Source organism: Coptis chinensis, chromosome 3 (genome assembly GCF_015680905.1).
Source record: "Coptis chinensis isolate HL-2020 chromosome 3, ASM1568090v1, whole genome shotgun sequence".
Classification (NCBI taxonomy): Eukaryota; Viridiplantae; Streptophyta; class Magnoliopsida; order Ranunculales; family Ranunculaceae; genus Coptis; species Coptis chinensis.
Window position 1 is genome coordinate 114,464,547 of NC_141458.1, and position 13,827 is coordinate 114,478,373.

The window sequence follows — 13,827 nt, forward strand, 5'->3', positions numbered from 1 at the left end:
TCTTTTGATGTGAATTCATATGTGATTATCCTGTCTATATGTGGATGACATGTTAATCATGAGTCCTAGCCTTGATGTTGTGAGAAACACCAAGATGTTTTTATCCTCCCAATTTGAAATGAAGGATTTGGGAGAAGCTGATGTGATTCTTGGAATCAAAATCATCAGAAACAGTGATGGCTATACGCTTTCACAAGAGCATTACGTTGAGAAGTTTTTGAAGAAGTTTAACTTTTATGATAGTAAGCCCCTGGTCGACACCTTATGAGGCAAATAGTGAACTTCGAAAAATGCTCAACATGGTGTACTTCAGCCTAGATATGCCCAAATTATTGGTAGTCTCATGTACTTGATGAATTGCACTAGACCGACATTGCTTATGCAGTTAGCGAAGTTAAGCGGATACACTCATTGTCCTAGTGAGGAACATTGGAGCGTTAGAGAGATTAGCCAAGTAATTTGAGAGGAACAATGAATTACGGCATAAGGTTTAGACAAACTCCACCCTGATAGAGGGTTATTGTGATGCAACCGGATATCCGATTCTCATGATATCAAGTCCACTAGTGGTTATATTTTCACCCCCAGGTGGAGGTGCGCCGCTTGGAAATCTTCTAAGCAGACCTTGATAGCTCGCTCAACCATGGAGTCCGAGCTTATTGCTTTTAGATAAAGCAAGTCGAAAATGAGTGGCTATTGGTACAAAACCGCTTCCAAATTGTACCTATGCATCGCGGATCGCCGTCCGCAATAGCAAAGGCAAAGAGCAAATTGTATAATGGGAAAAAGCAGGCATATTCGCCCCGAGACTACAGTCTATAAAGCAACCGCTTGGAACTGGAGTCAGTTGTGGCTCTAGATTATGTGAGGTCGAGTTAAATTTGGCCGATCCTCCCGACAAAGCCACTCCGGGGAGACAAGTGGTTGATACGTCGAGGGGATGAGACTTTGCCTTAGATAGAGGGCGACATCGACGGCAACCCCATTCCATGTGATTGGAGATCCCATGAAGTAGGTTCAAAGGGAAAAACAAGTCACCTAGTCGCTCTGGTATGCTATTGTCTTTATTTGAGACGTCCCACCCTATGACTAGATAGCATTTTTGTATACTTTGTATAACTTGAATAGCAATGAGAACAGGATGAGTTATTTTACTCTTAATGGAATCCATAGTCCTTATTTTTATGAGATAGTGTATTTTAACTGCTATGTACACTTGATGGATATCCACCTCCACGTGAATGTGTAGAACTGGTCGGTTCTTATGGGTATTGAGGCAAATACTCTAGAGCATTCACTTAACACAGGTAGCGCAAGGGCCAAAAAGCGCAACACCGCAGAACAGGCATATAATGAAAGAGCAATGTGGGTGCATGTCCTCTATTTTACTACAAGGGAATGTTGGTTCAAAGATTTTTTAATCCACCACTTTCACGTGATTATAAGACATGTTACCCTATGACGGGTTCAAGCCCGAAAAGCACCAAAGATCTTATGCATTGTTTTTCGATTCTCTCCGGCATTTCGTTAACCCATTTCTTTTTGTAATATCCTATTCCAAAATAGTGGGGACTATAAGTATTTTGAAATAGTGGGGATTGTTGGAATCTTCATGTGTATTTCAAATACTTGTGTGTTGTTTAGTCCCACATTGATGAGCCACCACTAGCAAGTGAGGTATTTGAGGTGAACCTCTAACATAAGGGTGCCTCTTGTGGTACAAAGGCTTTTGTGTTAGGAGGAGGACTCACCCAAAGCCACACACGCTGGCGCCGCCGCCAAAGAACCCGGTAGAATCGTTATTCGGTCGTTTTCGGGCATTTGACTAGTGGGTAGTGGATTATCAATTGCCTAAACTTTGTTTTGCTTTTGCGCACAAGTTTCGCTAAGATTCGATTAGGTTTTGTGAAACCGAATTAAAGAGGTGTCCTTCTCCATCTATGATTCGGTCATGCCTCTATATAAACACAACTATGTTCATTAGAGGGTATTGATCACAGAACAGAGAGAGAGAGGACGCAGAGAGATAGAACTCGTGTGCTGCTACTACCTCTACATCGACTGAGGCGTAAGCGCATATATCCGCTATTTATAGAACCAAATAAACGAAGTTGAAGTCGTCCTACACCCTTCTCTTACCTACGAAACAGATAAGTCTTTTACTGCTTCAATCTTCTTCTCTTCTCTTCTTCTTCCGCCGCAGAGAGTTATATTGTCGTTCTAGAGGGTAGTCTATTCTAGTGCAAAGTTAGACTGGCTGTTAACCATTGAATCCTGTGAGGAAGACGCATGCTTGTTGCCTTTTCGCACCATTGGAGGGGCTTAAATCTTTTTCCTTAAGGACACCCTAATCCGCGCCTTGGTTATTACCTGTTATTCTGTCCTTGTCTTCTATTGTTTTCTTTTATCTGCATACAACAGGTTGTATTGCACACTATGTTGATGTATCTTGAAGTGGATCTTTAGCTCAATGGAAGAGCACTTGATGATGTTTCAATAGAAAACATCTCAAGAGATGGTGGTTCAAATCCACTAAGATTCTATCCATCCTATCCATAACTTTGGATGGGTCGATACACGATAAAGTAGTGACTCTTCAATGTAGTTCATGGACATTATTCCATACTTCCTCTTGGTTTGTACTTTTTCTTTTAAAGAGATACCAAATGTAATTGCATAGACCAATTTGTCAATAAATTTACAAGGATACAAGGCTGAACTCCATTGTCCATAATCTTGTTGTATAGATTTCAGCTAAAAATATGTTATTTCACTGTTAGCTTGGAAAATTTTCAAATATTCCTATTGATTTTGGTATAGAATAGTTGGGGAATCTTGAAATTGGAGACGGTGACCAACCGCATTGGATTATGAAATTTGTTATTTGATTGTGGTTAAAATTATGCTGCCACTTGCAGCCTGAAGGTGTGATGCGCAAATTAGGCTCGAATTAATGTCCCTATACCGCCCATCTCCATCTTTAGTGAGAAGTTACATTTGCATATTCCCACAAATAGTAATTCGATATTGGTTTGTTTGAGTTTTTTTGCACTGGGTTCAGAAATTGTTGTTGAGTTGGTTAACTGGAAGAAAGATGCTTCACTTAATTAAACCGCCAGTATGTTCGCATAGTCTTCCATGTGGGCATTCATGTGCAAAGCACGTGCATTCATGCTAGTACATCTACCTGATAGTATACCAAAAATACACTAGGGTCATATACTCATATGTCAACTTTCATTTTTGATGAGCTATTACTATGAATAATGACTTACATGACGAGATTGAAAGAAAAAAGGGAAGCATAGGTAAGATAGCTCAATTATTAACTGGACATGTACGTAACATGATAATTAAGTGTAAGGCATGATATGGCATTCAGTTCAAGGATGAGAGCTTTTTAGTTTTCTTGCTAATTATATTGATAATTATACAAAGAAATACAAAGGGGGGTAATTTAACTAACCAAACCTCCCAACTCATGAATAAAGGGACACTTGCTTCCAAATGGGCAGTGTCCTGTGGTTTACCGCTTGTTACAAAAATCCTTGTCTCCAGTTTTTATTCGAACTGTCCCAACTGATTCCATGCCTGTTACCAAAAACACTCTCCTGAGCTTCTGGCTGATAATGGGCTGTAGTCTGTAGATGTTAGCTAATGACAAGTTAAGTATGCTGGGTCAATAACATTCTACTGAAATGTAGTTTGACTTGCTAATTCTGTACCTCAGTAGTTCACGGTGTTCGGCCAGCTGCATTTGACATATTTCAAGGCCACTTATTGTAGAGTCCTCCGGAAGTTTCTCTTATGAATTCCTTTTAAGAGATGTGACCAGATGATTCTATTAATCTATTTAGTCTTAGTGAACCAAGTAAGGAACCCGCACACATAAATCTAAGGAAAAATGCTGAGATGTAAATAGCAACAAAGTGCAGTTAGATATTGCCATTATTCGAAAAAAAAGGATTCCAATCATGTATATAGCCTCCTTAAGTCTTAGTTTGCAAGTTTTTACGCTAAAATATTTATAAAAATGCCTTCTTTATAATTACCTCTTGGCACAAGTTAAACACAAACTGACAAAGCATATTTTCAAGAGTTCATCTGCCAGAATATATAACAGCTTGTCCATCAGCACATACTGCAAAGATGTGCACCTTAAACGTTTCTAAGCATCCACCTATCCATCTTTGTCTAAAATCAGCTGATTTTTCAAAAAAAATTAACAAATTAGGGGGTGTTTGAATCCTATTTATTTATTTCCAATAAATATTTATTAGTAAAAAAATATTTTTTGAAAAAACAAATACGTTTGGCCTTTATTTTTCTAAAATATAGTTTTTCTCCCAAAATACATTTATTAGTCCAAAAAAAATATTTTTTAGAATAAATAGTTTTTCAGAAAAAATAATTTTTTGAAAAAATGTGGTCCAAACACCCCCTTGACTTTTTCTCTTTTACATTCACACCAGAAGCTTGCATCCATTACATTGTCAGTGAACTCCTTATTACTCTCTTCTGTAGTATATAAAAAATGAGAAAAAAGGAAGAAAGAAAAGAGGCTTCATTACTCGCCTACTCGGTAATAATTTGAAATGCGAGATGGGAAACACCAGATGGTTTATCCTTTCGTTTCTTAATGATTTACATAACATTTCTTTTAACTAACATCCCTGCTTATCAAGATATAGCTCCCAATTTTAGTAAATTTGACTTGCTTCGCCCGTAATCCCCGTATCATGTATACCACCAACAGTGGACATCAGGTGGAAAAAACATAAATACACTATCTTATTGTTAACAACTGTTACAGATTCATTTGAATTTGTGCTAATACAAGAAAAATATGAAGCTGTCTGTAATTACTCTCCGTACTACACTATAGTACACGTGTCCACACACCAGGTCGTACTCCATCAGCTCGTACCAATCCATCAGAACGTATCAACGTCCCAAACCCAAATCGTCCCACCATCAGTTACGGCAATATATAGAAACAAATCATCTAGCGCAATCCTGTGGATCAGTCAATACAACAATCAAGGAGCCATTTACTTTGTAACATCAGAATAATGGTGAATTATCAAGATAGCACACAAGGTGGATCTACACTTCATAACGGCCTGGAGCAAATAAGGAAGGTCAGCTCAAACATCTATAAGTAGAGAGATGAACTACGTAAGGCTTGATTCAAGTTTACCCCGAGAAACTTGATACGTAGGCAACTATTATCCTAAGAAGAGTGCAGTCATTTCCAATCACACAAATCATCAGGTCGTTGTCCAGTAAACTAACAAACATCTACATTGGAGTCGTTTGCAGGTTCGTTCTCTTGAGAAAACACAGTTACCATTTTCTCAAGCTCACGAAGCTGGTTACAACAAGCCATCATGGAAGCACAGCTACAAACATTAGCAGATCAGATGAAGATGTTACAGGAGTCATTCATAACACTTCAACAAGAGAACCAGACGATGTGCGAGCACACCACCTCCAACACCAACAACGGCGCTCCAGATGCAGTGGAGAACAACGCCATCACAGCCCTCGCCAACACCACCAATCAAAGGCTAGAAGACTTCGCACAAAGATTGGACAAGTCGAATGACAAGGCTAGCGCACTCCAGAGCTCAGAAGATACTCCAGACGTACAAGGCGTCACCATTCACTACTGAAATCAGGGACAACCAGCCACCCTCAGAGTTCATCCAACCAAAGTTTCCGCTGTACGACAGTAGCTCGTGTCCAGGCCACGTAGCTTGTTTAAGCCAAACTCTCACACTCTACAGCGCTTCAGAGTACGACTACCTAAAGTGCAAGCTCTTCCCAGCCAGCCTGAAAGACGGAGCTTTAGAATGGTTCTACACACTAACTCTTGATTCAATTAGCAACTTCGACAAACTAGGCCGAGACGCTCGCAGTTAGAGTTCGGCCCACAAATGTAAAGAAGCAAGTCGACGGGCTCTTTGTTTCAGCTCAAGCAAGCTCATGGCGAAACGATCTGTGTCTTCCTAGGACGTTTCAAGAAGGAACTCCTCTCAAGTCTCAATAGAGTCAGGCCTAAAGGACAGTTTTGCAACTTCAGCATTCACCAATGCTCTCCTAGAAGACTCCGACCTAGCAGGATCTCTGATGCACAACAAACTAGAACGCTTAGACGACCTGTACCATAGAATTGACAAATACATCAAGTACGAAGAATGGCTTATGATAAGAGTCCAAAACTGTAGTTTTAACCCCTTTAACAATATCACTTTTGACCAATTATGTGATTAATAAGTAAGAGTTAGTACTTTTTATCGTGTTCTTATGTATTTCGTGCATCGAGTCGAATATGTGCAGAAATGCACCTCTTTTGCGAGATAATGGAGCAAGGGTTGGTTGTTAAGAAGTTCTATGATTAAAGGCTAAGATTCAAGGAGAAAAAGCTCATTTAAAGCCCGGTCAAAGCTAAAAAGTCAAAGTCAACGCAGGCAGAAACAACGCACAAAAGTTAGCAGAATTTTCGAATGCTATATCTTTGGTCTCAGACCTCATAATTGAGCATACCTTATGTCAAAACGACCGGCTTGGAAAGAGTTTTCTAATGGTCCAAGTCTTGACCCAATCAGAGGAGTAGAAGTGGACGAAAAGGCTATTGAATTCAAATCTAACTGAAAAGGCCTCTGTGGACTGAAGAAATTGGGTTTTGGGCTCGATTTTTCTGGCCCAAAACAGGCTCCTCATCCCATGCACGATTTTGTGGATCTAGTCTCCTCCATTTAACAAACAAAGACTTAGCTCTTAAGGATAGTGAGATAGAGATCAGGGAGATAGTTTAGAATCTAGTTTTTTAGTTAGCCATTATCCAAGAACTTGTTTTAGATCTAGTTTTTTACATTCAATAGAATTAGTTGATTAGAAAATAAATTAGTTTTTAGACTCCATTAATTAGTTTATTTACCTTGTTTTAAATTCAATTTTGAATCAGTTTATTGTTATTATTCATTAGATCAATAAAGTTAGTTAGCTATTGATAATTTTAGTTTCATTTTATTAAATCATTTTAGCTTTAATTCATAGATTTAGTTAATAATCATTACTAGTTTTAATTCAATCTTGCATTATTAGACTTTCATTTTAAATAAAATAAGTAAATTTATAATCTTTATTCATGTCTTGTTATTGTTTATATATTAATGATAACATAATAATTCAAGGCTAAAACCTCCATTAGAGGGGGTTGAGGAAGTCTTGATGAAGCTTGATTTCGATTAGCGTAGAATAGTTCGTAATATTCTATTCCATTCTAGAAAGCAATTAGTTCACCATGAGAATGAGTTTGATTGTTTCACATGCTAGTTGTTAGTTGGTAGAGATTACCATGAACAATTAGGGATTTTAAGAAGACCTAATTGCTATCTTTGAAAGCATTGCAATTGGATTATGACAATTCATCGCTAGTTGATTAAGTCGAGTTATGGTGGAATCAATCCCTCCTAATTCCTTATCATATTATCAATTTAGTATTCCGTAGTTGAATTATCGTATCTTGTTAGTATAATTTACGTGTTACTCTCATTGATTTTTGATAGACTGATAATCGTAGTTAACTTAGAATTCTAAAGTGGAACGAATTTTCTATTCCAACTATATTGCAATAGTATCCGAGAGTAAAAAAATTTGATAATATAAGTTGAAAGAAGTTTTAGTTTTACTTACGTTTGAGTTTCGTAGCTTAGTCGTAGGTAAAACTATCATTTTACCTTATATCAAATGGCGCCGCTGCCATCTTAGTTCCGTTTAGAATTGTTTTCATTAGTATTGTTAGTCTTCCCAAAGTCTCATTAAACCCATCCACCATTGTTTGGTTCTAATAGTGATTGTTTGGTTCAGAAAAAAAAATCCAAGAACAAGCCTGAGCGCGACCCGTGCCCATACAAGGCAAAGTTTGAGCACCACCTGCGCTGACATGCCTGGAACTCGAGATACACAAGGAGCGCGACCTGTGCCCATCCAAGGCAAAGTTCGAGCCCGCGCTGACACGCCTGGAGCTCAAGTTAGACCTGGGTGCGACCCGCGCCCTCTTTGAAAAAGCCTGATTTTCACAGGTTAGTACAAACTTTCATTTCTTCAAGTTATTCAATGTTTCTAACTTGTTAAATACACTGAACTCGCGTATACAAGATGCTATTCATAAGCGAAGCAAGGAGGCATTCAGGTACTTCTTTCTTCCACTACTCGAATCTTCTGTCAGAGGAGTTATTATACTAGCATATCAAAGTTGTTTTGATTGTTGTCGTGTTTCTTCAATATTGGACTTAGCATTGCATGAGATTAAGGTCAGGTAGAGAAAAAAAACGACTAACATAATCTATCATGAATGTCAACACACACACACCTATCTAGTATACCACACATTACACCTAAAATAATGGCTGAAGAAAGAGAGTCTCCTCTCTCTGACTTTTACAAAGCCTTTAACGATAGCACGAAATCTTGCATCGTTCTTGCAGACCCAGTGGAGGATTTTCGAATCCCCCCAAATATATTTAATTTGTTACCCATTTTTCATAGGTTAGACCATGAAAAACCTTATCAACATATGCGTAGGATTGAACAAATCCTTACCATATTACATCATCCTATGGTTGGTAAAAACAAATTAAACCGAGGGTATTTCCTTTCACCCTAGCCGCACAAGGCTGCGTCTTGGTTAATCTTGGCGCCCTAATGCTACGATGGACTCACGGGCCAAACTTGTTTAACTATTTATGGAATATTTTTACCCACTGTAGTTTTAACCCCTTAACAATCATACTTTTAGACCAATTATGTGAGTAATAAATAAGAGTTAATGCTTATTACGTGTTTTTATGTATTTCAATCATTGAAGTCAATTATGTGCAGAAATGTGCCACTTTGGCGAGATAAAGGAGCAAGGGTTGGTTGCTAAGAAGTTCTGTGATTAAAGGCCAAGATTCAAAGAGACAAAGCCTTTATAAATCCCGGTCAAAAGCTGAAAAGTCAACGCGGGCAGAAACAGTGCACAAGTCAGCAGAACTTTCGAAGACCATATCTTTGGACTCAGGCCTCGGAATTGGGCCTACCATAGCTGTGATTAGTTCTAGATCTAGTTTTTGAATTAATTAATTAGTTTGATTCTTATTTTAAATTCTGTATTGAATGATTTTTATTGCTATTCATTGGATTAATAAAGTTATTTAGTTCTTGATAATCTAGTTTTGTTTTCTATTAATTATTAGCTTCAATTCTTAGATTCAATTATTTGTCATTATTAGTTTGAATAAATTCTTGCATGAGTAGTTTTCATTTGAGTTTAAATAAGCAAAGTTTCAATCTTTTTATCATGACTTGTTTAAATTCATTGAGAAATGATAGCATGTTGATTCTAGGCTAAACCTCCATTAGAGGGGGTTGAAAAAGCCTTGATGAAGCTTGATTTGTGTTAGCGTAGAGTAGTCGTAATTTCCATTCCATTCTAGAAACGATTAGTTCACCATGAGAATATGTTTAATTGTTCACATGCTAGATGTTAGTTGATAGAGATTACCATGAACAACTAGGGATTAGGAAGAACTATTTGTTTCTCATGATTCAGCGGATTCGATTATTTAATGGATTAGCCGTTAGTAAATTAAGTCGAGTTTAAGGTGGAATCAATCCCCCCTAATTCCTTATCATAGATTCAACCCGTAGCATTTCGTAGTTGAATCCCATTATCTTGTTAGTATAAATTGCATCGTAGTATAATTCGTAAATCTCTTATTGACTTTAGTAGGATTAGTAAAACTAGAAAACAACGAATGCTAAAGAACTAGGAGTGGAACGAATCTTCTATTCCAACTCTATTTCAATAGTATCGAGAGTAGAAATCTTTGATAATACCGAGTCTAGTTCAGTTTTAGATTTACTAGCGTTTAGAGTTCTCGTAGCTTTATTCATTAGTAAAACTATTCATTTTTACATTATATCAAATGACACCGCTGCCATCTTAGTTCCTTTTAGCATTGTTTTCGTAGTATAATTAGTCTTTTTAAAGTCCCATTATACCCACCCACCCTTGTTTGATTATAACTGTGGTTGTCTATTTCAGAACGGAAATTTTCCGAGCAAAATTACACGGAGCGACCCGCTCCCTTGGCAAGCAAACTTAGAGTGCACTCCACCCCCAAAATCATCTTTGGAGGCGCCACCACCAAAAGAGAAAACAAAGCCACACACCGAAGGACTGGACTCGGATAATCCCGAAGCGACCCGCCACCATAGGCCTACACACGACCAGCCGCAATTTCTTTGGATTTGCTCGATTTCCACAGGTTTGTTTCAAACTTCCATTTCTTCAAAATTTTCAGTGTTCTAACTTGTTATATACACTGAACACGTGTAAACAAGACGCTACTTATAAGCGAAGCAAGGAGGCATTCAGGTACTTTTTTCTTCCATTCCTCGCATCTTCTGTTAAAGGTTTATACTAGTATATCATGATTGTTTGGAGTGTTATCGTGTTAGTTAAGATTGGTCTTAGCCTTGCATGAGATTAAGGTCAGGTCGAAGAAAAACACCTAACGTAATCAACCGGCAACGTCAACAAACACGCTTTTCTAGTATACCACCCACTACACCTCTACCTAATATTCCACACACACCACCTGAAATAATGGCTAAAGAAAGAGAGTCTCATCTCTCTGACTTTTACAAAGCTTTGAACGATAGCCCAAAATCTTGCATCGTTCTAGCAGACCCAGTGGGGGATTTCCGAATCCCCCCAAATATATTTAATTTGCTACCCGTTTTTCATGGTTTAGACCATGAAAAACCTTATTAGCACAAGTCCGGATTGAACAAGTCCTTACAATATTTCACCATCCTACGGTGGGTCTTTGAACAAATTAAACCGGTGGTATTTCCTTCACTTTTAGGCGATAAAGGCGTCTTGGTTAACGCCCAAAGCTTTAATTAAATGGACTTGTGGGCCAAACTTGTTCAATTATTTATGGAACATTTTACCCACCCTCAAGACAGATGAAATGCTTTCCAAGATTCATTTCTTTTCGATGTAATCCTCATGAATCATTTTCGGAGGCTTGGAATCGTTTCACCGATCTTCTTATAGAGTGTCCACACCATAACCTAGCGAAGATACGTTAGTTAGTTTGCTTTTTCAAAGGACTTCTACACCACCATAAAGAATTTCTTGACATAATGAATGGGGGTAGTTTCCTAAGTAAAGGAGCCTCAGAGGCTTATAAATTTTTAGAAGATCAAACTAAGCGTAATAACAACTGGGGGTAGTGGACGATATCTCCCATTCCGCTAGTTCTTCTACAACAGTTAAGGCCGCCGGTATGTTTGAGATGAATGTCAACTCCAATCCATGTACTTTCTGTTTGAGTCCTGAACACCCTGACTCTTATTGTCCTCTAGCTTACGAGCAACAAACATCACAACAAGATAACGTTTGCTCAATTAATAGTTATCCTATTCCTAACGCCCCTTGGAGACAACATCCCAACTTCAGTTGGAGAAATAATCAACAAGTAACACTTCTAGGGTTTAATAATCAAAATGTTAGGCAAGCAAACAATTACAATCAAGCTCCACCACGACAAGGTCAAGGACAAGGTCAGGGAAATTATAATAATTATAACAATAATAATTATAATGCAAATTGAGGTATCATTCCGGTTAATAATAATAACTATCACAATCCACCCATTAATAATCAACATGGCATAGTTCCTATCACACAACCTGACACGTAATAAATACCACTCCACAATCGGATCGTTTTGATACCTTTATGCAATCCCAACAACAGATCTTACAAGCCATCCAACTTTTTACTTTACTAGTTAGCACAAGAGAAAGTATTAACCCAAAGGTGTGTTTCTAGGTTAAGCAATAACTAACCCTAAAACAACAAACCGCGACCTTTGAGGCTTAACGGTAATACTAGTACGGAAAATGCAAATGTAGGTGAGCTAAATGCTATCATCACTTCCATTCTGGGAGAGTGGTTGATAACAACGTGTAACTATGCCTATAGTTACCCCATTGTCCCTACACCAGGAGATTGTACTAGATACCGAGATGGAAACTGAAGAGCCTACCTCTGTAGAGGTACCAGTTAAACCATAACCTAAGAAACAAAAAGCAAAGGTTAGACACCCAGTTAATCCATACGCTAAATATAGAGAGAAACTACCGTTTCCCCAGAAATTAGCTATGTTAAATAGGGATACAAACTTTGACGAGATTAGGAAAGTTTTCAAAAATCTAACGATTAACCTACCCTTTCTCGAAGTAATTAAAAAATTATCTTACCACGCTAAGTTTCTTAAAGAGTTGTGCACTACTAGGCGTAAGACTAATATTCCTAAAGACACCTTTCTGACTGAACAATTTCCAACTTTAACCGAAGATAATGGAATCGTTAAGTACAAGGACCCTGGTCGTCCTACTATACAATGCACCTTAGGAGATTCCCACACGACGACCACTTTATTAGACCTGGGGGCAAGTGTTAACTTACTCCCGTATTATCTATACAAACAAATAGGTCTACAGGAGATGCAACCTACTAAAATGACGTTGCAATTAGCTGATCGGTCTATTAAGTATCCTAAGGGTGTTTTGAAAATGTGCTTGTTAAGGTTCAGGATTTCTACTATCCTGCGAATTTTGTTATCCTCGATACAGAAGTCGCTAATGACTCTGTTCCGATCATTTTAGGGCGTCCTTTCTTGGCTACTGCCAACGCGCTCATAAACTGCCGTGATGGTTCGATGTCCTTGTCCTTTGGCCACCTTTCTGTTGAGATAAATATTTTTAAAACTACAAAACAGTTCCCAGATACGACTACCGATGGAGAAATTAGCATGATCGAGAACTTAGCTCAAGATTATTTCAAAACCACGTTTCCGGATGATCAGATGCACAAATTCCTTTCCTTTGGAAGTTCTAACTTCGACGAGAACTCCCTAGAAGTCGAGTGAGAATTCCTCCATCTCTTTTGCAACTCTTCCTTGCCACCTCACGAGTTCCCCCCAGTCAACATCCATTCATCCCTTGACGCTATGACGGAAGATGAATTTTTCACCCTCTATCTCAGTGATTCTACTAACCCACCTATTGAGGAATGTCTTGCATATCTCAAGGCTTCTGATGATCTAGACTTGAGAGCTCTAGCTGAGCCCCGTTCATCCACTTCACATCATCCTGTCACTAATTCATCTTCCATCACCAATATTCCATACCTTCCACCTTTTCAAAGGAACCTGGAGTTTGCACTTGACCCTCTTCCTTCTTCTGTGCTTAATGATTTTCTAAATTCTCCTAATACATAAATAATTCCCAAGGGAAAGGCACTTGACACCTTCATTTTTAGAATTGAGACAGTTCCTACCTATACCATGAATGAGTTTTGTGCTAAACCCACATTCTCATTTTTTCCATTCTTTCCTTCTAAAACTTATCCATATCTAACATATCTTCCATAAACATCCATTTTCTCACGATCATTCACTTGGACACCCTCTCGTTCAAAGATGAAGAAGAAGGTGCATGCTCGGTTACGTTCTAGGTCTATCAGACTTTGCTTTCATTTCACTGAGTTGTGTCATAGGAAATTTTGGTGCTTGATTCTGTTTGGGGGTGCATTCCATGTTATTTATTTATGGAAAGACCCACAACTCTTTAGGTTGTTGATATATGGAATATATATATATTATTTGTTAAAGTCTCGAGTATCTGACTATAAATGGCTCATTTTGTTGTTGGTGTACTTCCTATCACTTCCATCTATGGATAAGTGCACCATTCAGG